This window comes from Gekko japonicus, unplaced genomic scaffold (genome assembly GCF_001447785.1).
Source record: "Gekko japonicus isolate JY-2015 unplaced genomic scaffold, Gekko_japonicus_V1.1 scaffold1014, whole genome shotgun sequence".
NCBI lineage: Eukaryota > Metazoa > Chordata > Lepidosauria > Squamata > Gekkonidae > Gekko > Gekko japonicus.
The window spans coordinates 648,784-654,057 of record NW_015164217.1 but is presented as its reverse complement, the minus strand read 5'-3'; the positions used below and the strand labels follow the sequence as shown (position 1 = coordinate 654,057).

At 46.6% G+C, this 5,274-nt stretch overlaps 1 pseudogene; it reads left to right on the top strand.

Moving 5' to 3' along the window:
• The window catches only part of LOC107108097, a 19,737-nt pseudogene that overhangs the window by 12,352 nt on the left and 2,111 nt on the right, over window positions 1–5,274 (top strand).

Here is a 5,274-nt window from a genome sequence, read left to right as displayed (position 1 = left end):
GGGAGGAAGCAACTTACCCTCCCTCTTCTCCTGCCTCCTCCTGGCTGAATGAGGGCTGGAAGCGGGGCGGCCGGAAGCAAGGGGCGGGGTGCCCCGTCCCCCGCACCTCACCCGGGGGAACTGCGATCCCCCCGAAATGACCTCTGCCTGTAGCTATTAAACCTAATAGGTAATTTTTTGCTTTTAGGCATGCATGACCGAACCATAACTGAGATGGACATCTAGCTTTCCAAGGCTCTGAAGTGGAATTATTCTGGGTACATGTATCTAGCCATCCATTAATGATTTTTCTATAACATTCTAATACAACTTCTGAATTAGAATTTGTGATAATTTTATTATGAAGTTGGCCAATCCTGGAGGAGGAGGAGGGGAAGGGAAAGAAGACTGTAAGCCATTTTAAGACTCTCAGTGAAGGGCGGGGTATAAATCTAATGTCGTTGTCATCGTTGTTGTCCTCCTCCTCCTTCTCTTCTTCTTCTCCTTCTCCTTCTTCTACTTCTTCTCCTGCTTTATTCCCCAATGTTATATGTAACTACTTTGGTGAATTGTGAAGGACTTTCTGCAGCAAGAACAACACGCACAGTATTCTCACATACGGTTGCTATCCCCACCCACCTGATACAACTCCCCGCTAATTAGCCCAAATCTGCTTTTATGCTGAGCAAACTTTGTCCGGGCAATTTCTCACCAAATCCTTCATTTCCCAGGAGCAGAAAGTGACTGATGAAGGGCAGGATAAGCAGCCGGCATCTGCCTTTACGCAAAGTCATTTGTAACGAAAGATGTCAGCGTTTTTTCGCAAACTCATCGGTCTGAATTAAGGACTCAGGAGGGATTTTTTTTTTAATGCAAATTTGCCATAAAACCTGAAGGCATGCGTGGAAGTTGCAGGAGGGATAGCGCCACGTTCATGACCGAGTGACCATCCTGTGCACTGCATGTCAATGAGTCCCTTTTGTGGCTGTTCAGTGACGGGTGACAAGAATCGGGCAGTTTATGAGACAGACTTCTTTTTTCCTCCCCATGGAGGTCAGCCGGAGGTGTGTTTTAAAAGAAGGCTGAAGCTGCATTGACCTTCTCTGGAAACTGTAAAGAGATCTGGACTAATTTAATTGGCTTGTGAAAACCATGCACTTGTTTGTACACCTGGGAAAAGTTAACAAGGTTCCCAATGCATTGCTACAGCGCTTGCAGGGTGGCCAACTGATTTGGAAACTAGCCGGCCTGCTCTTGTACATTTAGGGGATGCTTCATTTGCTGAAATGAGCTAGGGAGGTTTTGCACAATATGAAGACAAATGTTATTTTCTGCCAATGCCTTCTGAACGAGGGCGGTTCTGCATTGGCTTGTCCCTCCATGGTTTTACCAAACCCACCTTGGAACAGAAATCCCCCCTCTACATTGCATGCCGCTTTCACTTCCTTTGACCATCAGATTTTATGGTAGCCTCCACCTCCACACTGCATGCCGCTTTCACTTTCTTTGATCATCAGGTTTTATGGTACCTTCTGCATAGATTTGTGGCCATTTTATGGCCATTCAGGGGTGACTTTGCAGTCAGTACAGTGTCGGCCCAGGGTATTTGAATGTGGTTTTGAGCTGCACCTTTTCCTCAGCGTTGAGGAAAATGTGGAGCGAGTGCCAGATGCAGAACCAGGCCAAGTTGCTAAAGGCATGGGTATATGAGCTGCCGGAAAAGCTGGCCGCTTTTGTCAGGCAAAAATGCTCATTTCCCCCCATCGTTCCTGACAGTAAGTAGTGGTCCTTGAGCCTTAAGTATTTTTTCCTCCACAAATGTGTCGGCAGGGGAGAATAATTCTTTAAACAATACTTTAAATTCTTTAAACAAGTACATTTAGCCCGGAGAGGAGATACGATAACCATCTTCAAGTACTTGAAGGACTGTCATACAGAGGATGGTGCGGAGTTGTTTTCTGTTGCCTCAGAAGGTCGGACCAGAACCAATGGGTTGAAATTAAATCAGAAGAGTTTTTGGCTAAACATTGGGAAGAACTTCCTGACAGTTGGAGCGGTTCCTCAGTGGAACAGGCTTCCTCAGAAGGTGAACATAAGAACAAACATAAGAACATAAGAGATGCCAATGTTAGATCAGGCCAAAGGCCCATCCAGTCCAACCAGTGGGGCCAGGACATTAGAAGCCATCCCACTGTTGACCCCCCAAAGCACCAAGATGACAGAGCATCACTTGCCCCAGAGTCCCTATCTATACCTTGTGGCTAATAGCCACTGATGGACCTCTGCTCCATATGCCTATCTAATTCCCTTTTGAAGCCGTCCATGCTTGTAGCCGCCACCACCTCCTGTGGCAGTGAATTCCAAGTGTTAATCACTCTTTGGGTGTAGAAGGACTTCCTTTTATCCGTTCTAACCCGACTGCCCTGCAATTTCATGGAGTGCCCACGAGTTCTTGTATTGTGAGAGAGGGAGAAAAGTACCTCTTTCTCTACCTGCTCTTTCCCATGCATAATCTTATAAACCTCAATCATGTCACCCCTCAGTCGTTGTTACTCCAAGCTAAAGAGCCCTAAGCGCCTTAACCTTTCCTTATAGGAGGTGGGCTCTCCTTCTTGGGAAGTTTTCAAGCAGAGGATAGGTGGCCATCTGACAGCCATGCAGATTCTGTGAACTTCAGCAAATCATGAGAGGGAGGGCAGGAAGGGTTGCCTCCATGCTTAATTCTTGTGGCCCTTTCGTACACGCCCAGGGAAATGCTGGTCGCCACTTTGGGGTCAGGAAGCCACTTTTCTCCAGGCCAGTTTGGGCTGGAGATCCTGGAGGTTTTTTTGTCATCTTCTGGGCATGGAATAGAGATTACTGGGGGTTTGGGCGGGGAGGTATTTGTGAATTTCCTGCCTTGTGAGGGGATTGGACTAGATGACCCTGGAGGTCCCTTCCAACTCTGTGATTCTATGACCTCCCTGTCCCTCACCCCATTGTAAAGAGGCAGCATGTTTGTTACTTGGTAACAACAGTGCCAAAGTGTGAACTTCGCTGTTTTGTAAGATCTATCTTTGTCTTAGCCATAAAACTAGATTTATAGCATAAGATTAAGGTGGCACCATCTGTGTGCACATTTGTGTTTTAAGTGCCTCTGAATCAGTTCATGCCAATTCAGGGCCAGGTTCTTGAACTTTTAGGGCAGGGGTGTCAAACTCATTTGTTATGAGGGCTGGATCTGACATAAATGAGACCTTATTGGGCCGGGCCGTGTGTGTCATAAACTGTAAGGCCGGGTAGTGGAGATATAAACTTTATAAAGGACACAAACAGAAAGGGGTTGTTTTACTTAAAAACATGCTTAAAACATCAACACTCTTGCAATATTTTGTTTAACAGTGTCTGATAATGGACACCCCTTGCTCTGAATTATTGCATCAAAATGTCTGTGCTGTTGCAATCCTGAGTATGCTGTTCAGGTGTGTATCTGTAAGCTGCAAACCTACGATGGCGCAACCTACAATGGCGCAGCAGCAGCAGAACTGGAAGAAGAAGCTGAAGACAGCCAGTTCCACTGCGGGCCTGATAGAAGCCCTCCGGGGACCTCATCCGGCCCCCGGGCCACATGTTTGACACCCCTGTTTTAGAGAATCACCACTGCGATTCTGTCTTTCAGTGGGGGGTTGCCAACTCCAAGTTGAGGAAATTCCTGGAGATTCAGGGGTGGAGTCTGGGGAAGGGAGGGGTTTGGGGAGGGGAAGGACCTCAACAGGGCTTGATGCCGTGAAGTCCACCTGCCAAAGCAGCCATTTTCTCCAGAGGAACTGATCTCCGTGGTCTGGAGATCAGTTGGAATTCTGGGAGATCTCCAGGCCCCAAGCCTGCCTGCCAGTCTCCTGCTTTTCCCCTGCCCCACATAGCCTCAGTATTCCTTTTTCTGCTATTTCAGTCCTTTCACCAAACAAAACTAAAATGATCTGAGAGATCTTGTGAGCAGAAAAACTTACCCAAAGCCAGCAATGTATGCGTTTATTTTTTGGTCATTTGCATAATTTATTCTCCTTGCTGGGTTTCCAAGCAGACGCCAACAAGCCAATCCCTACAAGGGAACCAGCTGTCCTGCACTGCCCTCTAGTGGACATAGCCCAGATGGCGCTTCATTATCAGTGGCGATGATCGGAAATTGTACAGCCTTTGAATGCAGCACTTCATGATAACAGAGGGCAATTCTGCATCTGGCATTCGCTCCACATTTTCTCAACTGATGGGAAAAGGTGCAGCTCAAGACCACGTTCAGATACTTCAGGCCAACAACATACTGACCTCAAAGTTACTCCTGAAGGGCCATAAATCTATGCAGAAGGTACCATAAGATTCAACAATCAAAGAAAGCGAAAGCAGCATGCAGTGTGGAGGGTACCATTAAATCCGATGGTCAAAGGAAGTGAAAGCAGCTTGCATTGCAGAGGGGAATTCCTGTTCCAATGTGGGTTTTGTAAAACAACAGAGGGAAAAGCCAACGCAGAATCGCCCAGAGCTACAGTCCAGTTTTATTTGGGCAACTGTCGCTTGGGTCTCGGTGATGCTATTGCAGCAAGAAAGCTCAAACCCAACCACCTCAAAGCAATTATAAGAGGAGCCCTATGCCATTCGGAACTCAAGCACTTTTCTGAAGCCGTTTCATGGTATCAGGAGTGGCCGAGAACAGATTCAAAAGAAAAGAAACTCCTAGAAACAAGACCTAAAGCAGGTGACCAGGACTAGGTCACTTTCGGTGGCAGCTCCTACCTGGTGGAAGGAGCTCCCGGAAGAGATCCGGGCCCTGCGGGACCTTTCTCAGTTCCACAGGACCTGTAAGATGGAGCTCTTCCGCCAGGCCTTTGAGTAGGAGCTGATGCCACTACTATTCCACCTTCGCCTCCTATGCACTCTTGTATTACTATCATGATTATCTGGACCCCACTGGGGGGAGCGAGGTGTCCGGGCAGGGATTGGATGACAAGATCTCAGGAAGTTATTATGGAGGTTAAGATCTACCCATCTTAGTTAAATTTGTATTGTAAATTTGTTACTAAATTTTATTGTAAATTTTTGTTTTATATTATGTGTTTTATTGTTATAACCTTGGCACATGGTGCCCTTGTCAGCCGCCCTGAGCCTTCGGGGTAGGGCGGGATATAAATCCAAACATAAATAAATAAATAAATAATAAAAAAAAAGTATACTGAAGAGAGAGATTTGAGAAAAGCCAGATTACAGGAGAAGAAGGAACAGGCTCAGAAAGACGCTGTATTCAAAGCTATCGAGGATCAT